The sequence below is a fragment of the Carcharhinus amblyrhynchos genome, chromosome 11, assembly GCF_965287045.1.
Source record: "Carcharhinus amblyrhynchos chromosome 11, sCarAmb.v2.hapA, whole genome shotgun sequence".
NCBI classification, from domain to species: Eukaryota; Metazoa; Chordata; class Chondrichthyes; order Carcharhiniformes; family Carcharhinidae; genus Carcharhinus; species Carcharhinus amblyrhynchos.
Genome location: NC_137334.1, coordinates 15753928 through 15775188, shown reverse-complemented (window position 1 = coordinate 15775188; position 21261 = coordinate 15753928). Strand labels below are relative to the sequence as shown.

General features: G+C 46.7%; 1 protein-coding gene across 2 annotated transcripts in view; it reads left to right on the top strand.

Annotated features, from left to right (window-relative positions):
* Window positions 1–21261, top strand: part of lrrc3 (leucine rich repeat containing 3) — a 77162-nt gene that overhangs the window by 31944 nt on the left and 23957 nt on the right. The window contains exon 1 of one of the 2 annotated variants that reach the window (XM_080198186.1): window positions 15635–15716. The exons of the other annotated variant lie outside the window; for it this stretch is intronic. The gene's annotated coding sequence lies outside the window, so the exon portion shown is untranslated. Of the gene's footprint in view, window positions 1–15634; window positions 15717–21261 lie in introns of those variants that run through there. 2 annotated transcript variants of the gene reach the window in all.

The following is a 21261-nucleotide window of genomic DNA, read 5'->3' as shown; positions in this document are numbered from 1 at the left end:
TTATTGACTTACTCCCTGGTGGTTAGGGACGGCAGCTTTGTATAAATTTAGACCCTGTTTTATTAAATCACAGTGTGATTAGACGCTCCTCTTGTGCCATCTGTTTGTCGGAGACGCTCCCTTTAGCTGAAGCAATCTCTTTGTATGCCTTTCCAAAACTGTTGCTAGCAGCTCTGTAGTCACATTCTGTCACTGATCTCTCTTGCTCTCCCTGCTCTTCCACTCCCTCTTTCTCTCCATCCTGTTCCTGGAATTCCCAAAATAACATGAAAGCAGTAGATCCTACAGAGCGCGATGTGCTGACTTAGTCCAATCTAGCTCCTTGGAAGCTCTTTTGGAAAAAAAATGACTGGTCAGCACATCTGTATTCAGGGACCACCACTGCCTTCATTTTAAACAGCTCAAAATACTGCACAGGATTCAAAAATGTGTCATTATTGATGAGAATACTGGAGGAGGAAGGCAATGTGGGTGATCTTTTATCGCATAACCAATCCGTTTTAAGTTTACCAAAAGAGAAAATGCTGGAAAATCTCAGTGGGTCTGGCAGCATCTGTAAGGAGAGAAAAGAACTGATGTTTCAAATCCAGATGACCCTTTGTCAAAGCTAAAGGGCATAGAAAGTGGGAGATATTTATACTGCAGGGGGAGGGAATGAAAGATGAGTCATAGCCACAAAATCAAGGGGCAAGGCTTAGAGGTGCTAATAGCAGCTCATAGAGAGAATTGAAGGTGTGAATGATCAAACGGCAGAGAAGCTGAAATCTGAGAGTATACTGTGACAGATGGAGATGTGGGGGGAGGGGGATGATGGGTGGGAGAGAGGTAAAACTGAGAAAAAGGGGGAAAAGGGAAGTAAAGGGGGAGAAAAGGTAATTTAAAGGGACAATAAAATAAGGGGAAAGGCTCTCCTTTCCGGCATTTGCAGTAATTTGTTTTTATCCAGTTTTAAGTTTATCTATTAGTATCATAAGTAGGCTCACATTGACACTGCAATGAAGTTACTGTGAAAATCCCCTAGTGCCCACACTCCGGAGCCTGTTTGGGCATACTGAGGGCAGATTTAGCACGGCCAACGTACCTAACCAGCACACCTTTCGGATTGTGGGAGGAAACCGGAGTACCCGGAGGAAACGCACACAGACGTGAATGTTCAGACTCTGCACAGTGGCCCAAGCCAGGAATCGAATCTGGATCCCTGGCGCTGTAAGGCAGCAATGTTAACTACTGTGCCACCATGCCACCCTTTTAGTGTCACGAGTAGGCTTACATTAACACTGCAATGAAGGTGCTGTGAAAATCCCCTAGTAGCCATACACTGGTACCTGTTTGGGTACTCTGAGGGAGAATTTAGCATGGCCAAAGCATCTAACCAGCACGTCCTTTGGACTGTGGAAGAAAACTGGAGCACCTGTAGGAAATCCACACAGGCACGGGGAGAAGGTGCAGACTCCACATAGGCAGTGACTCAAACCAGGAATCAAAGCCAGGCCCCTGGCGCTGTGAGGCTAACCACTGTGCCACCGTGTCATTTCTGGTCATCGATGGTCATTATTACCTCCGTCACTAAAGATGGGTGGAAGTAATGGTCAGAGTTTTCCAGCTGTCCTTGCCCCAAAACTGGAAAGTTACGCTCGAGGTTAACCAATCTTTGCATCATCTGACGCCCGTCCACTACGAAACCCATGGCGGCTGGGATGGGAAAACTCCCCCCAATATTGTTGCCCCCGTTTATTAATCCTTTTGTCTGCAAATAATATATCTCTAGGATAATAGTCGGATTTCAATTAAACTTGACACACAGAGTGGGATGAGGTCTAAGGGGAAACGGATCAGTCTTTTGTAGTGACGTGAACGCTCCTGGCTTTTTAAAAAAAACTTCCATTAATGTTGGGTGATGGGGCGAATTGTCTTTTACATTTTAGAACGTTGCGTATTGTTTTGTTGGGAGTGTTGTTTGTTTTAATAGATGGTAGATTGCCTCGGCCGCAATGGCGCAATTTGTCCCAGAGATCAAAATGTGAGCAGAATTTTCTGAGCAGGTTGTTGGCTGTGGATTTGCCCGAAGGCCCCTTAGTGATGTGGGAGCTCTTAATTTTAAAAAAAGGGTTTTTATTTTACAGCTTTGTATTTACAGAGAATCGACCAGTCAAGAAAAATTCTTAAAGAAAAGCTACATAATTGTGATAATGTTGAGTTTGCATAGCATGATGGAGTTACGTGTCCAACTGAGTTCCCTCTTCATTGTTGCTTTGCTGTTTATAGGGATCTTAAAGTTTTAAAGTTTATTTATTAGTGTCACAAGTCGGCTTATATTAACACTGCAATGAAGTTACTGTGAAAATCCCCTAATCGCTAAACTCCAGCACCTGTTCGGGTACACTGACGGAGAATTTAGCGTGGCCAATGCACCTAATCAACATGTCTTTCAGACTGTGGGAGGAAACCGGAGCACCCAGAGGAAACCCACACAGATACAGGGAGAATGTGTAGACTCCGCGCAAACAGTGACCCAAGCTAGGAATTGAACATGGGTCCCTGGCACTGTGAGGCTGCAGTGCTAAACACCGTGCCACCCATTTTGCAGATAGGCTTCTGCGTTTTCTGTACCACAGTAGTGAATGGATTTCAAAAGTACTTTATTGGTTCCAGAGCAATTTGGGACATCCTAAGGCATGAAAGGCGCTACATAAATGCAAATGTTTCTCTCTTGAAAAGTGGCCGGACTGCACATCCTCACTGTGTTACCATATTCCTTTCTCCCTCTTGTTTGAATCAAGTTCTCCATTAGGAACATCAAGCAAACTGTGTTGGGCATGGTTTTTGGTTGCACTCTTGCCTCTGAGAAAGAAGGCTCATGTCTCCAATCTCACTCCAGAGGCTTAAGCACAAAATCTAGGCTGACAACCGCAGTGCAGAGCTGAGGGAAGGTCGTACAGTCAGAGCTGTCGCCTGTTTGAGTGAGACATTAAACTATGACATTGTCTATCATAGAATCACAGAATCATACACTGCAGAAGAGGCCCTTCAGCCCATCAAATCTGCACCGACAAGCGAAAAATTCCTGAACTCCCACCACATCCCATCTCCCAGTACTTGGCCCTTGACCCTGAATGTTACGACTTACCAAATGATCATCCAGGTACTTTTTAAAGGATGTGAGACATCCCACCTCCACCACCCTCCCAGGCAGCGCATTCCAGACCACCACCCTGAAGGGTAGAAAAGATTCCCTCAAATGTCCCCTAAGCCTCCTGCCCCTCACCTTGAACGAATGTCCCCTCATGACTGACCCTTCAACTAAGGGGAACAGCCGGTCCTTATCCAGTCTGTCCGTGCCCCTCATAATCCTGAACACCTCAATCAGGTCGCACCCCCCCCCCCCCCCCCCCCGCTCCAATGAAGAATCTGTCCTCTCAGATTAATTCGCTTCTCTCGGGTAGAAACTCAGCACTCTGATGTTTCTGAGTGTCTCTCTGCAAGAAGTCTTCACCCTGGGCCCATGATTCTAATGAAGGCCTCCCGCACTGTCACCAGAGCGGAGGGGATTGGCAGTGGCCCCACATTGTTGCGAGAGTGTCGACCTCAGTCGACATTGATGAGGCGGTTGCCATGGTGACTGGTGGCGGCACTGCTGCGGTTGACTGGGACACGGGAGTGGTTGGAATAGCCTAGTCAGCAGATCAGTCATTTCTCAATCAGTGCTGGTTAGAAAGGAGACCTATGCTCAGACTCGGTGGGCCCTTGGACGTGGAGCAGTCTGTTTGCTTAAAGCCACACTACCTGAGGAAGTTAGGGACCTTCAGAATACCTTGTTGCCTGTGCTTACACAGATATCCAAAGCACGCTCAAATCTTTCTGATACTGTACTTAGAACAGGCAGCATTACATTGACATATTTGCAGCACCCTGTAGACCCCAAGAAGCAGATATATGCACCTGAGGACTAGCGAGGTCCTCGGGTGTTCTTCCGCCACAATGTTGTGCCAAACATGATGCCAACTTAAACTATTCCCTTCTGACTGCCCTTGGTCCATATCCTGTGTTCCTTGTATATTCCTAGGCTTATCCAGAAACCCCTTAAATGCCCCTATCATATCTGCCTTCGCCACCACCTCCCAGCAGCGCGTTCTGGACACCTACCACTCTCTCTGTGAGAACCTGCCCTTCACACCTCCTTTGAACTTTCTCCCTCTCACCTCAAGTGCGTGCCTCCATTATTAGATGTGCTGTCTCTCTTATTCTCCTGTAACAGGCATTGGCCCCATAAAGGAGCACTGAGCTCATCATGGTGGAACAAGCCAGGGGGGCCACGAGGAATAACACAGTCACAGCAGCAGAGCCTGCCCACTGAACTCCTACAGCCTCCTGGAAAGGTGAAACCTCCGACAAGGCAGAGTGAGGAAGTTTGTCTCTTCACAATGACCCAAGTGTTAACATGGGAACAGGAGCAGACCATTCAGCCCATCAAGCCTGCTCCATTATTCAAGACGATCATAGCTGATTGGATATTTCAGTGGCTTTTGAACCCGCTGGGTGGCATGGTGGCACAGTGGTTAGCGCTGCTGCCTCACAGCGCCAGAGACCCAGGCTTGGGTCACTGTCTGTGTAGAGTCTGCATGTGCTCCCTGCCTCTGTTTGGCTTTCCTCCAGGAGCTCCAGTTTCCTCCCACAGTCCAAAAGATATGCTAGTTAGGTGGGTTGGCCGTGCTAAATTTTCCCTCAGTGTATCTGAACAGGTGTCCGAATATGGCAACTAGGGGATTTTCACAGTAACTTCATTGCGGTGTTAATGTAAGCCTACTTGTGACTAATAAATAAACTTTAAACTTTATGCCCATAAAAGGAACATCGGAACAGGGTTACCTCCTCAGCAGTATGACATCCAGTATGGGTGGCATAGTGCCACAGTGGTTAGCTCTGCTGCCTCACAGTGCCTGGGACCCCAGGTTCAATTGCTGGCTTGGGTCACCGTCTATGCAGAGTTTGCACGTCCTCCCCGTGCCTGCGTGGGTTTCCTCCGGTTTCCTCCCACAGTCTGAAAGACGTGCTGGTTAGGCGCATTGGCCATGCTAAATTCTCCCTCAGTGTACCTGAACAGGCACCAGAGTGTGGCGACTGGGGCATTTTCACATTGCAATGTTAATGTAAGCCTACTCGTGACACTAATAAATAAATATTAAACTTTAAATTATCCCTACTTTCTGTCTCCTGCTGTTCAGCCAACTTCCTACCCAGGTCGATACGATGCCTTTAATTCTGTGCACTTCAATTATACTTAAGTCTCTGATGATGGATGTTATTAAACATCCATATAACTAACATCCATGCACATTCACCCACCAGCCTGCCCACAGTTATTATCATTTCAACAAAATCAATTTAGATTTGACACCCACCCTTGTACAATCCACTCTTTGCTCACCTGAAAAAATACAAACTGTTCTGTTAGCTTTTTTATTAATTCATATGACATGGGCATCACTGGCTGGGCCAGCATTTATTGCCCATCCCTAGTTGCCAAGGGCAGTTGAGAGTCAACCACATTGCTGTGGCTCTGGAGCCACATGTAGACCAGACTGGGTAAGGACAACAGATTTCCTTCCCTAAAGGACATTAGTGAACCAGATGGGTTTCCCCGACAATCCACAATGTAGATTCTTAATTCTAAATATTTTTTATTAATTTAGTTCAAATTCCACCACCTGTCGTGACAGGATTCGAACCCAGGTCCCCAGATCATTAGCTGAATTTCAAGATTAATAGTCTAGTGATGATACCATTAGGCCATTGCCTCCCCCAAAGTTAGTTGCCCTACCCTTAATTATAGACTCCAGCAATTTCCCAACAATGGATGACAAAGCTGAATGTTGTCTTCTCTCTGACACCTTTCTTGTAGAGTGAAATGACATGCACAATTTGTCGAACTAAAGGAACAGTTTCTGAATCGAGCACTTTGGAAGTTTATAGGGATAAATGACCCTGCTGATTAATCATTTCTTGGAGTGACATGGAGTTAGGCCACAGATCAGCCATGATCTTATTGACTCAAGGGGTTGAATGGCCTACTCCTGTTCCTTTGTTCCTCTGTATCATTGTTTTAAAAACATAGAAAATAGGTGCAGGTATAGACCATTCGGTCTTCCAGCCTGTATCACCATTCAATATGATCATAGCTGATCATGCACTTTCAGTATCCTTCTCCCACTTTCTCTCCACATCCCCTTGATCCCTTTAACCACAAGGCTCATGTCTAGCTCCCTCTTGAACACATCTAACAAACTGGCCCCAACAGCTTGCTGTGGTACAGAATTCCACAAGTTCACAACTCTCTGCCTCATCTCAGTCCTGAATGGCTTACCCTTTATTCTTAAACTGCCCCTAGTTCTGCACTTTCCCAACATCGGGAACATTCTTCCCGCATCTAGCCCGCCCAGTCCCATCAGGATTTTAAATGTTTCTATGAGATCCCCTCTCATTCTCCTAAATTCCAGTGAATACAAGCCCAGTCAATCCACCCTCACTTCATACATCAGTCCTGCCAAGACAGGAATCAGTCTGATGAACCTTCGCTGGACTCCTTCAATAGCAAGAATGTCCTTCATCAAACTAGGAGACCAAAACTGCACACAATACTCAAGGTGTGGCCTCATCAAGGCTTTGTATAATTGCAGCAAGACATCCTTACTCCTATACTCAAATCCTCTTTTCTTCATTACTGCTATTTTGCTTCTGCTAACCTTGGTGAGTCACTTTGCCTGATTCAATATTATTTTCCTTGGTATATCTTTTTTCATTTATTCATAGGATTCATGAGGCGACATGGTGGCACAGTGGTTTAGCACTGTTGCCTCACAGCATCAGGGGCCAGAGTTCAATTCTGGCCTCAGGTCACTCTCGTGTGCAGTTTGCACATTCTCCCGGTGTCTGCGTGGTGCTCCAGTTTCCTCCCATGAAAGATGTGTGGGTTAGGTGCATTGGCCATGCTAAATTGTCCCTTCATGGTGTTGCCAGGACTAGTGGGCCTGAGTTATAGGGGGAGGTTAGCCAGGTTAAGACTTTATTTCTTGAAATGTAGGAGAATGAGGGGTGACCTTCTTGAGGTATATAAAATCATGAGGGGCATAGATAGGACATAGTCTTTTTCCCAGGAAAACTAGAGGGCGTAGATTTAAGGTGAGAAGGGAAAGAGTTATACAGAACATAGAAGATAGGAGCAGGAGGAGGCCATTCAGCCCTTCGAGCCTGCTCCACCATTCATCGCGATCATGGCCAATCGTCCAACTCAATAGCCTAATCCTACTTTCTCCCCATAACCTTTGGTCCTGTTCGTTCCAAGTGCTATATCCAGCTGCCTCTTGAATACATTCAATAATGACCCGAGGGGCAACTTCTTCACATGTTGGATGGTGCATATATGGAATGAGCTGCCAGAGAAAATGGTTCAGGCAGGTACAATAGCAACATTTTAAAAGGCATTTGGATAAGTACATGGATGGGGAAGGATTAGAGGCTATGGAGCAAACGTGGGCAATTGGGACTAGCTGGGAGGACACTGTGGTCGGCATGGACTGGTTGGACTGAAGGGCCTGTTTCCATGTTGTATTGCTCTATGGCTCTTTGACTAGTGTCCCAAGAGGTGTATGTCAGGGGCATTAGCAGGGTAAATATGTGGGGTTACTGGGATCGTGTCTGGGTGAGATGCTCTGTCAGTGAGTTGGTGCAGGTGTTGGGCTGAATGACCTCCTTCAGTACTGTAGGGATCGTGTGATTCTAGGGTGCATCAGTAGCCTAATTACCTTCATGGCGATCTTAGGATGGAATCCCATTGGAAGGGCCTTGGTGTCTGTGAGGATCAGAGGATCAGACCTCTGAAAGAGCTATCCAGCTAATCCCCCATAATCTTAGAAACCTCTCCTGTCACATCAACCCCTTCGAAAGTTAATTGAAGTGATTGAATCTGCTCCCACTGTCCTTTCAGGCAACATATATCATGGAGGCACCATTGTGGCACAGTGGTTAGCACTGCTGCCTCATAGCGCCAGAGACCCGGGTTCGATTCCCAGCTTGGGTCATCGTCTGTGCAGAGTCTGCACGTTCTCCCATGTCTGAGCGGGTTTCCTCCAGGTGCTCCGGCTCCTTCTCACAGTCCAAAGATGTGCTGATTAGGTGCATTGGCTGTGCTAAATTCTCCCTCAGCGTACCCGAACAGGCGCCGGAGTGTGACGACTAGGGGATTTTCACAGTAACTTCATTGCAGTGTTAATGTAAGCCTACTTGTGGCAATAAGTACATCACTTCATCACAACTTACCTCATATAAAACAAAAACTCAGCCCATTCGTTAGTTTGCCAACTGTCTTCACTCGATTTCCTATCAATGAGATTCTTGTTGGAGGGAAAGGTTTCTTGTTACCTGCTCCATCGAAACACTTTAATGTTAAACACCTTTATTAAAATTTAATGTTTTATTATTGAGTGCCAAGCCAAGAGACGATGCTTGTTAATGTCAAATTCAAAAATCAGCTTGACAAGAGGCTGAGTGGGAACGTGGAAAGTAAGTGTGCCTCTGGGATCTGTGCTTCCTCATTAATGTGTCTCGCTCGATGAGTTCTTAGGTAATTTTAGCATAGCACTGCCGGAGAGGAGCATGACATGAGGTCATGCGATGTCACCGGTTTTACTCTGAGATCATTAGTCAAGACTTAAAAATAATTCATTTTCCTTAAATCTGGGATGGAAGTGTGCAGTACAGACACGCTGAAACAACAGGCAGCCCAGCACATCGAGGTTATTAATGTTAACACCATGAAGTGTAGTGGTTTATTGCTGCCACTCTTGCTTCTGAGTCAGTAAAACACACACACACACACACACACACACACACCCACCCACACACACACACCCACACACACAGACACACCCACACACACCCCTCACACCCACCCACACCCCTCACACACACACACACCCACCCACACACACACCCACACACACAGACACACCCACACACACCCCTCACACACACACACACCCACACACACCCCTCACACACACACACACCCACACACACATACACACACACACACACACACACATAATTTAGAAGAATGAGAGGCAACCTTATTTTAGTGTCACAAGTAGGCTTACATTAATACCGCAATGAAGTTACTGTGAAAATCCCATAGTTGCCACACTCCGGCGCCTGTTCGGGTACACAGAGGGAGAATTTAATATGGCCAGTGCATGGCATTGGTTAAAGGATGGCATGGTGGCACAGTGGTTAGCACTGCTACCTCACAGCGCCAAGGACCCGGTTTCAATTTCTGGCTTGGGTCACTGTCTGTGTAGAGTTTACACGTTCTCCCCAGTGCCTACATCAGTTTCCTCCAGGTGTTCCGGTTTCCTCCCACAGTCTAAGGATGGGTGGGTTAGGTGGATTGCTAAATTGATCCCTAGCGTCCCAGGATGTGTAGGTTAGAGGGATTCACAGGATAAATGTGTGGGGTTGTGGGGATAGGTCACGGGGGAGGGGAGGGGATTGTTGTTGGTGCAGGCTCAATGGGCCAAATGGCCTCCTTCAGCACGTTAGGGTTTCTATGAACCAGCACATCTTTCGGACTGTGGGAGGAAGCTGGAGTATCCGGATTGTGAATTTGTGATGTCTGTCTTCCACAGGCCATGAAGCGATTTATTCTGTAACAGCAGTAGAAACTCGGCATGACTCTGTCAGCTTGTCCAGAAACAGTATGGAAGATCGCAATTAAATTGGAGGAGATTTCTGATCATATATCATGAAGAAGGAAATTGATTTGATTAATTATTGTCTCGTGTATTGGGATACAATAAAAAGTATTGTTACTTGCTCACTATGCAAACATTTGCCGGGATTATATTGAGGCGGGTGAGGATTGCAGAAGGGCATTCTCTGCTGGCCTCAGGCAGAATCTTTTGAGTCTCGGGCGGGCGAGGTGGTAAAATTCCAGCAATAGAGTACATAGGGGAGTTCATAGAGTATGTGGGGGAGAAGGAAAGGAGAGGGTGCGTGATGGACTGGACTACACTGTTTCCTGCAGTCAGAGCAGGAGCCATACAAAGCTGTGATACAACCATGATGCATCTGTAAAAGTTGGTGAGCAGACATGCCAAATTTCCTTAGTCTCCTGAGAAAGTAGAGGCGTCGGTGGTCATATAGTTCTAGTTAGGGTGTAGAGAAGGATTGGCGTTATGTATGGTAGGCCTGTCCATCACGCAAACCAGCCTCCCATCCATTGACTCTGTCTACACCAACCGCTGCCTCAGAAAAGCGGCCAGCTTATTTAAGGACCCCACGCACCCTGGACATTCTCTCTTCCGCCCAGTGGCAGATTAACTATCACCCAGACCCTTAGGCTGAGCTTTAGTAAGGTCCCCTGACCTTGCCCCCTGCCCCCACCCCACCCTTCATTGAATAAAATAAAGTGACATTAAATGACATTAGATAACTTATATGGTTGTACTATGTATAATGTACTACATGCAGTGGCGGATTAACTACCACCTCTTTGTTGCATTTATTTTGTAGTTATTTGCATGTAGTACAAGTCTGGGGGTGAAGTTCCTCTATTTATAGGTATTTGTTATATTAATTCACTCACGGGATATGGTTATGAAAATTTATTCACTCTTAAACCAATTTTTCTTTGCTCTCAGGCCCCCCTCATTTCTGGGTCCCTACGCTTAAGCCTACTCAGCCTAATGGTTAATCTGTCAGTGCTTCCACCCTCTTCCGTTGGGAAAAAGCTACAAAAGTCTGAGATCACGTGTATTCCCCATTGGCCTCGGGTGAGATCTTGCGAGCCTTGGGCAAGCAAGGTGGTAAAATTCCAGCAATAGAGTACGTACAGGAGTTCATAGAGTACATGTCTGAGATTACGTACCAACCGACTCAAGAATAGCTTCTTCCTTGCTGCCATCAGACTTTTGAATGGACCTACCTTATATTAAGTTGATCTTTCTCTACACCCCAGCTATATTGTAACACCAGATTTTGCACTCTCTTCTTTCTATTTGGACAGGTACATGGATGGGAAAGGTTTAGAGGGATATGGGCCTAATGCAGGCAAATGGGACAAGTTCAGTTTAGGAAACCTGGTTGACATGGATGATGGGCCGAAGGGCCTGTTTCTATGTCCTATGACTCAGCAAGTTCAGCCATTGTGGATCAGGACAATTTTTCCTCCAGGTGGTTTTGAGGGGAAGGTAGATATAAACTGAAAAAGATAATCGATATGGGACTGTGAGAAACATATATTAAAAGTCTAGCCTCTAATTCTCGAATTTAAAAAAAGCATTTTACAGTATGTGGCTGTCTCTGGCAAGGCCAGCATTTATTAACTATCCTAACAACATGGAGGCAGCACAGTGGCACAGTGGTTAGCGTTGCTGCCTCGCAGCGCCAGGGACCCGGGTTCAATTCCAGCTTTGAGTCATTGTCTGTGTGGAGTTCGTACGTTCTCCCCATGCCTGTGTGGATTTCCTCCGGGTGCTCCGGTTTCCTCCCATAGTTTGAAAGACATGCTGGTTAGGTGCATTGGCCATGCTAAATTCTCCCTCAGTGTACCCAAACAGGCGCTGGAGTGGGGTGACTAGGGGATTTTCACAGTAACTTCATTGCAGCGTTAGTGTAAGCCTCACTTGTGACACTAATAAATAAATAACATAAATAGTTGTCCCTTGAGAAGGTGGTGGGTGAACTGCATTGAAGAATCAGAATTGAGATATTCTGGGGAAAGTGCACATCCCTTTAGTGCTTTGCATAGTGCGAACTGTGGATCAGTTGGTCGCACCTTGTGCCAAGATAGTTGTGGCTTTATGCCCACTTCACAAAGCTGAACACTAGGCTAATGCTGCAGTACAGCACTGAGGGAGTGCTGCACGGTCAGAGGTGACTGTTATGATACTTTAAGTGCTCATTCAAATACTTTTAAAGGTTGTAAGGTTTCCGGCCTCCACTACCTTCCCAGGCAGAGCATTCCAGGTTCCCGATACCCTCGGAATGAAAACAATTTTCTTACATTCCCTCTGAATCTCCAGCCCCTTACTCTAAAACTATACCCCCAAAGATGTGCGGGTTAAGTTGATTGCCCATGTTAAATTGACCCTAGGGTCAGGGGGGTTAGCAGGTTAAATGTGTGGGGTTACAGGAATAGGGCCTGGATGAGATTGCGGTCGGTGTATACTCAATGGGCCAAATGGCCTCCTTCTGCTCTGACCCCCTCAACCAAGGAGAATCAGCTGTTCCCTCCTCACCCAGTCCATACCTCCATAATCTTATATACCTCAATCATGCTCACCCCCTATTCCCTCCCAGTCTTCTCTGCTCTAGAGAAAACAATCCAAGCCTATCTATTTGCTCCTTATAGCTCAAATGCTCCACCCCGGGCAACATCCTGGTGAACTTCCTCTGCACCCCCTCTAGTGTGGTGAACAGACAGTGCTCCAGCTGTGGCCTGACCAACACACTGTACAACTCCTACATTACCTCCTTGCTCTTATACTTGATGCCATGCTTGATAAAAGCAAATGTCCCTTATGCCTTCTTAGCTACCGTCTTCACCTGCTCTGCCACCTTCAGGGATCTATGAATAAGTACCCCAAGATCCCTGTGATCCTCTGAGCTACCCAGTGTCCTGCCATTCATAACGTACACCCTCATCTTGTTTCTTCTTCTATTCCCTCCATCTCTCAGATGAAGCCTGGAGTACAAAGCCCCGAGGGTCAATGTAAAAGTTACAGCAGTGTGCAAAGGAGGGGATTCTGGGTGGTATCCGGGCTGATATTTTTCCCCCTGCTGATATAAAATCATTCCATCTGGGAATGAAAATCTTGACGTATGAGGCGTGTCTGAGGACACTAGGACTGTACTCAATGGAGTTTAGAAGGATGGGGGGGTGGGGGCGGAATCTCATTGAAACTTACAGAATACTGAAAAACCTGGTCAGAGTCGACATGGGGAAGATGTTTCCATAGGCAGGAGAGAGTAGGCTCCGAGGGCACAGCCTCACAGTAAAGGGACAACCCTTTCGAACTGAGATGAGGAGGGATTTCTTCAGCAAGAGAGTGGTGAATCTGTGGAACTCATTGCCGCAGAGGGCTGTGGAGGCCAAGTCATTGAGTGTCTTTAAGACAGAGATAGATAGGTTCTTGATTGGTAAGGGGATCAAGAGTTACAGGGAAAGGGTAGGGGAATGGGATTGAGAAACTTGTCAACTATGATTGAATTGTGGAGCAGACTTGATGGGCCGAATGGCCGAATTCTCCTCTAATATCTTATAGTCTTATGGTCTTCATCCATGCCAATCAGCATAACTTACTATTTCTTCCTCATGTATTTACCTGCATGTCCCCTTAAATATATTTATGCTATTCACTTTATTGTTTGTCTCGATGGGCCGAATGGCCTAATTCTGCTCCGATAGCTTATGGTCTTATGGTCTAGTAAAACAGGTTCCGGCCCAAACTGGTTACTAATATTTCTACAAGAGTGACTCACCCTTCAAAAGTATCAGTAGTCTGGCAAGCATTCTGGGTCATTGTGGGATTGTTAACAGCGCTACGTGAGTGCGCACCTTACTTGTTCTTTCAATAATGAGACCATCTCTTATAACTGCTGTGAGCTCCTTAACTTAATGGGGGACAAGCTTCACTTTGTGCAGTTGGGATTGTGGGATTTATTTCCAAAGTAGATGAATTGGGGTTGTTGGGCTGCGGGGAGTTTTGCTTAGGTTCTCTGATGATACTGCAAGTGTTGACGTGATGGGAAGGAGAATAGAATTTACCAGAAACATTGTGGAACTATCGGGGAAAAGATTAGTGTCTTGAAGCTATTTAAGCAGCTCTTTCAAAAGGGCCAGCAGAGCCAGGATGGACAGAATGGTCTTCTCTGGCGAAGAGTTATCCTGACTCAAAGCATTAGCTCTATTCTCTCTCCACAGATGCTGTCAGATATGCTGAGATTTTCCAGCATTTTTCATTTTTGCCCTTTTCAAATTCCAGCATCCGACACTAAGTTTGTCTTCATCACGGGTTTTGCTCTGATCCAGGATAATTCATTAACTTTGTTCCTTTTTTTATACTGAAGCTTCCCCAAACCGGCAGCAAACTTTGATTTGGGGGAACAGCGATAAATAAAAACCATGCCAGTCTTTGAAGTGTGGCTACCAAGATGGCAATGATGGCAGCATGGTGGCACAGTGGTTAGCGCTGCTTCCTCACGGCACCAGGGTCCCAGGTTCAATTCCCGGCTTGGGTCGCTGTCTGTGTGTGGAGTTTGCACCTTCCCCCCATGTCTGTGTGGGTTTCCTCCGGGTGCTCTGGTTTCCTAAAGAATATCCTGGTTAGGTGGATTGGCCAAAATTGACCCATAGTGTCCAAAGATGTGTCGGTTAGGTGGATTGGCCATACTAAATTGACCCTTAGTGTCCAAAGATGTGCAGGTTAGAAGCATAGAATCCCTACAGTGCAGAAGGAAGTCATTCAGTCCATCGAGTCTGCACCAACCTCAATCCCACCCAAGCCCTATTCCTGTAACCCACATATTTACCCTATTAACCCTCTGATACTAGGGTTAATTTAGTATGGCCAATCAACCTAATCCACACATGTTTAGGTGGATTGGCCATGCTAAATTGCCTCTTAGGTTCCAAAAATGTGCAGATTAGGTGGATTGGCCATGCTAAATTATCCCTTAGTGTCTAAAGATGTGCATGTGAGGTGGATTGGCCACAATAAATTACCCCTTGGAGTCCAACCATGTGGAGGCCAGGTGGATAGGCTAAGCTAATTTGCCCCTTGGTGTCGCAGGATAAAGTTCAAAGTTTATTTTTTAGTGTCACAAGTAGGTTTCCATTAACACTGCTATGAAGTTACAGTGAAAATCCCCTCGTCGCCACACTCTGGTGCGCCTGTTCGAATACACTGAAGGAGAATTTAGCATGGCCAATGCACATGTCTTTCGGACTGTGGGAGGAAACCAGAGCACCTGGAGGAAACCCACGCAGGCACAGGGAGAACTTGCAGCCTCCACACACACAGTGACCCGAGCCAGGAATCAAACCTGGGTCCCTTGCACAGTGAGGCAGCAGTGGTGACTACTGTGCCAGGTTAGGGGGATTGGCCATGCTAAATTGCCCCTTAGTGTCAGGGGGATTAGCTAGGGTAAATACATGGGGTTATGGGGATGGGATCTGGGTGGGATTGTTGTCAGCGCAGGCTTGATGGGCTGAATGGCACCCTTCTGTACTGTGGGGATCCTGTGATTCTATGCCCGCTTTTGTGGTAAGTCCCTGATGTCACCGATAACTTCTGGTGTCTCCCAGAAAGGGAAAAAGAACCACAATGGCAGGACAGGAAGAGGGAGGGAGAGACACTTAACAGAAACCTATGCGGCAGTCTGCAAATGGGATGGATTTACTAATAAAATGCGAGCTGCCAGTGTTCCTTCGCATCTCTCACTGGGCACAACAAGGTGCCAATCATGAGCAGGACCTACTTTCCATTGGCTGGGAGGCAGAGAGGGTGGGGGAGGTGGTTGTCCAATGCTGGAGCAGAGGCTGAGGGAGAATCAGGTGCAGGTCTTTGACTGAGAGGGAGTCTGAGAATGGAGGCGAGAGGTGGCAAAAGAGACAGAGGAATCTGAGACATCATCAACAAGTAGGATAGCAGATCAGTCCACAGGTACTGATATAATGTGCAACTCAGCTTAATCAGATAGAAATCTGCATGCTGAATACTGCTGTTTTGCTGAGCTGATGCCTTGCTGATCATTTGAATAAGTTCCCAGTTGTTGCGAGCAAGGATTTCTGCTCTGAAAATTGCAGGGAGTTTTCTGCTTGCTTGTATTTGTACCGAACGCAGTCTGTGACATTTATCTGCTGATTTGCAGTGGAGAGGATTTACTTTGGGATAAGTGGGGTCTGAGGATTTTGCTTATGATTTAAAACAGAAGAGGCATTGGGATGAGATGGGCTTTGCCTGGGGAGGTTTGATTCCGCACCCTCTCCCTGCCCCCCGGAGGGACGGAACGAGCTCTGGCTTGGTTAGAATGGTAGATTATAGAAGCTGTCAGCTTATATATTGTGCTGGGTCCCTCGTCGCTGTCGCTGGGAGCACTGAGTAGCAGCAAGAAGTAGGCATGGCTTTCACATGTTATGCACAGACGCTCCCTCTGGGGCTGCCAGTGTATGTCAGAGCCTGATGTTACTTGCATCATTTACAGATGTTAACAGCTGACCCCATCGCTCAGAGATATGAACAAGGCTGCAGGGGTGGGGAGCCCCAGGGTGGGCAGGGTGCATGTTTGCGTTTCCAGTTGTTGCTTTTAGCAGTGCCCCCCACCCCCCCCCCATGAACTTACTGTTTTGTTTACAATGCTTGTGCATTGTTTAATATGGACGGGGTGAGAGGCCAGTTGGTTTATGGTGGGGGTCCCAACTGACTCCCCCACCCATGAGTGTTTGATAACGTTTATCAGCAATAGGCTTTCTGCTAATGGATGTGGCGACCGATTACGAGTGATGAATGAGGATCACCAGTTGTCATTCCCCGTCCAGCACAAGGTCAGTGAGTCTGGGCCATTCCCTCAGCTACCTTTTAACAGCTGGAGTAATTGTTTTCAATTTAATTGCAGTTAAAGGTTGTAAGTGATTGCTGATGGGTATTACTGGGCGAGCCCTCGGTTTAGCATTCCAACGTCCAACATTTCCACGCCACTATTAACTGGTGTAGCCTCCCTGTGAAAGAAACAGGCAGAGAGGTCTGTTACAGAGATGCTAAACTCTTATCTGCCAACACAGCAATAGTCCTTTCAGCTCCCCTTGACTCCCCTTCTTCACAGAAGAAGACGTGTCCATTTCACCCATCCGCCTGTGCCAGCCCTTAGAAAGAATTATCCAATTATCCAGGCAGCACAGTGCTTAGCATTCCCGCCTTACAATACCAGGGACCTGGGTTCAATTAGAGCCTTGGGTCACTGTCTGTGGGGAGTTTGCACGTTCTCCCCACGTCTGCATGGGTTTCTTCTGGATGCTCCGGTTTCTTCCCCCACAATCTAAAGATGTGCAGTTTAGGGGGATTAGCCATGCTAAATTGTTCCTTAGTATCCAAAGATGTGCAGATTAGCTGGAATGGCTATGCTAAACTTTCCATTATTGTCCAAAGATGTGCAGGTTAGGTGGATTACCCATGCTAAATTGGCCCGTAGTCTCCAAACATGTGAACGTTAAGTGGATTGGCCATGCTAAATTGCCCCTTAGTGTCCAAAGATGTGCAGGTTAGGTGGACTGGCCATGCTAAATTAGCTCTTGCGTCCAAACGTGTGCGAGTTAGGTGGACTGGCCATGGGAAATGTGCAGGATTGAGGGGATAGAGCAAGGATGGGCCTGGGTAAGATTTTATTTTTAGAAAGTCAGTACAGACTTGTTGGGCCACATGGCCTCTGTGCACAGTAGGGCTTCTATAGTCTCACACCCTTGCTTTTTTCCCCAGCCCTGTAAAGGTTGCCTTTTTAAATATTGATCCAATCCCCCATCGCAAGTTCCTGTTGAATGTGTTTCTGGCTGTTGAACCAACATTTCAGACAAGGCATTTACTCACTGCGTTAAAACCAAAACTCACATTGTCTAAGTGGAATTAATGTCAGCCATCTACAATCTGGGTCTGGTTACCAACTCTCCTGCCAGTGGTTCTCTTCATCTCCCCTCCCATCAAGATCCCTCTTCATTTTGAACGGCTTCAGCAATTCATTATTTATGAAGGATTTCCTGTTGGGAGAACTGGACTTGGGATAAAGTCCTCGCACTTCTTAGTCACTTTTATCTTCTTTTCTCAACCAGCGGCGCACATGAGGCTGGGCCTCCAGCCATGGCCATTAACAATCCCTACTCCCAGAGCTTAAAAATATCAAAATGGCTGTTTGAATGATGGCCTCTATCTTCAGGAGCTGGGCCAGAGCCGTGGAAGCCATAGAGATAGAGAGCAATAAAGCATGGAAACAGGTCCTTTAGCCCAACCGGTGCCCTCCCAGCTAGACCCAGTTACCCATCTTTGGCTCATATCCCTCTAATCCTTTCCCATCCACATTCCATCCTTTCGATTTGATTTATTGTCACATATATTATTATACAGTGAAAAGTATTGTTTCTTGCGCACCATACAGACAAAGCATACTGTTCATAGAGTACATAGGAGGAGAAGGAAAGGAGAGGGTACGGAATGTAGTGTTACAGTCACAGCTCGGGTGTGGATCAACTTTGTGCAAGTCAGGTCCATTTAAAAGTCTGGTGGCAGCCGGGAAGAAGCTGTTCTTGTGTCGGTTGGCATGTGACCTCAGATGCTAGAGTTGTACAAAACTGTGTTGACATTGCATCTAGAATACTGGGTTCAATTTTGGGATACCGTACCTCAGGAAAGGCATGTTTTCCTTGGCGGTGGGGGGAGGGGGACACCGGGGCTAAAAGGGTTAACTTATGAAGACTAGGGGCAGGATTTCCCAGTCCCAGTCCCACTTGCCCTGAGATCGGAAATTCCCGTCCAAGGTCAACAGACGTTCTGATGTCTGTTGTCTGTCAAAGTTTCCAATCCCGCCCATGATAATTCCCGTCGTGGGAGGAACCGGAAAATTTACCTCGAGGTTCACATTCACTCCTGTATAAGGGGTGATCTAATTGATGCGTTTAAGAGGATTAGTTGGGCAGATCGAGGGAAACTGCTATCCTCTAATGAGAGAGCTCCCCCACTCTAGGGGCAGCATGGTGGCACAGTGGTTAGCTCTGCTGCCTCACAGTGCCAGGGATCTGGGTTCAATCCCTGGGGCTGGGGTCACTGTCTGTGCGGAGCCTGCATGTTCTCCCCATGTCTGCATGGGTTCCCTCCTGGCTTCCTCCCACAGTCCAAAAATGTTAGGTTAGATTGACTGGCCATGCTCAATTATCTCGTGGTGTCAGGGGGATTAGCAAGGTAAATATGTGGGGTTATGGGAATAGGACCCAGGTGGGATTGTGGTCAGTATAGGCTGAATGGGCCAACTGGCCTCTTTCTGGACTATCAGGATTCTACAATTCTCTTTGGCACCACAAAGAATTATAGAACTACAGAAGGAAGCCATCGCAGCCCTTCGAGTCTGTACTGCCCACAGTCCCAACTGGCCCTATTCCCGTAATGCCACATGTTTACCCTGCTAATCCCCCTGACACTAATCGGCAATTTAGCATGGTCAATGCACCTAACCAGGGGCAGCACAGTGGTTAGCACTGCTGCCTCACAGCGCCAGGGACCTGGGATCGATTCCCGGCTTGGGCCACAGTCAATAAAGTAAAAGTTTATTTATTAGTCACAAGTAAGGCTTACATTAACATTGCAATGAAGTTGCTGTGAAATTTCTGCGGAGTTTGCACATTTTCTCTGTGTCTGTGTGGGTTTCCTCCGGATGTTCCGGTTTCCTCTCTCGTTCTAAAAGATGTGCGGGTTAGGTGCATTGACCCGAATAGGTGCCGGACTATGGACACTCAGGGAATTTTACAGTAACTTCATTGCAGTGTTAATGTACGCCTTACAAATGACACTAATAAATAAACTTTATCTTTAGAGTGGGGGAGGAAACTGGAGCACCAGGAGGAAACCTATGCAGACACAGGGAGAACGTGCAAACTCCACACAGACGGGGACCTGAGACTGGAATTGAACCTGGGTCCCTAGCAGTGCTAACCATTACATTTGAAGTGGAAGATGCAATGGTAGACCAGCAGTGTTCATGAGCAGTAGAGGGACTCCTAATTTGAATGTGCAGAGCTTGGAAGTTGAAAGAAGCTGAATCACTGCTCCTTGCCTTCTTTCTCTTTCTCTCCGTCTCTCTCTCTCTCCCTTTGCTGTCTCTTCTCACTGCCTCCTGTACCTGCAGGATACACAGCAATTTGTGTTCTTCATTCGTATGCGTTATTTATGCACCTCTCAGTGTCAGTCCCTCGGTGATTATTGAAATATATTGGATTCTGAGGGGGCTTGACAAGGTAGATGGTGGGAGGATGTTTCCCCTATTGGGAAGGAGGGGGCACAGTTCCAAAGAAAAAAAATAACGTGGCGACGAGGTGGAATTTCTTCTCTCAGAGAGTGGTTAACCTTTGGAATTCTCTTCCATAGAAAGCAGTGGGCCTAACTTATTGAATAAAGACAGAATCATAGAAACCCGCAAGTGCAGAAGGAGGCCTTTTGGCCCATCAAGTCTGCACCGACTCTCCAACGGAGCATCTTATCCAGGCCTCAACCCCATGTATTAACCCCATCAATCCCCCTAACCTACACATCTTTGGAAACTAAGGTGCAATTTAGCACGGCCAATCCACTTAACCTGCATATCTTTCGGGCTGCCACCGGAGCAAAGGAAATCCACAAAGACATAGGGAGAATGTGCGAACTCCACACAGACAGTGACCCAAGCCCGGGATCGAACCCGGGTCCCTGGCACTTTGAGGCAGCAGCGCTAATCACTGTGCAGCCGTGCTACCTCTATGTGACTGAGTTAGACAATATTTTATCAACCAGGGAACCTCAAGCAGGAAATTAAAGTTAAACTACATATTGTTGAGTGTTGGAGCCACTTTGATGGGCCATTTGCTATTCCTTGTCATCTTCTGAACTTGCGATAAAAGCTGGATCATCTCGAAGGGACAGGTCATCAATGGAGGCATCACTGAAATGGGTGGTAAGGTGTCATAGTGTTTGGAAGTTTCATATTTGGAGCTATAGAACAGCGTGTCCACCATGCGGCTTAGAAAGCTGACGTTCGGTCCCAGAATGTGGGCGATCTTGTTCTTGAAACCCAGGCATCTCCATCATACATGGGCTTGGAATCTTTAGTGACTGGCCTATCCTGTTCATTATGTATTTAATTGGATTTATTATTGTCACGTGTTAGTATGCGATGAAAAGTATTGTTGCTCGCCTACTAAACTGACAAAGCATACCATTCATAGAGCACATAAGGGAGAAGGAAAGGAGACGGTGCAGAATATACTGTTACAATAATAGAATAGAATCATCGAATCCCTACAGTGCAGAAGGAGGCCATTCAGCCCATCAAGTCTGCACCAGTCCCGCAAACCCACATATCTATCCCGCTAATCCCCTGACACTAGGGTCAATTTAGTATGGCCAATCAACCTAACCTGCACATTTAGGGTGTAGAGAAAGATCAACTTAATTTAAGGTAGGCCCATTTGGAAATCTG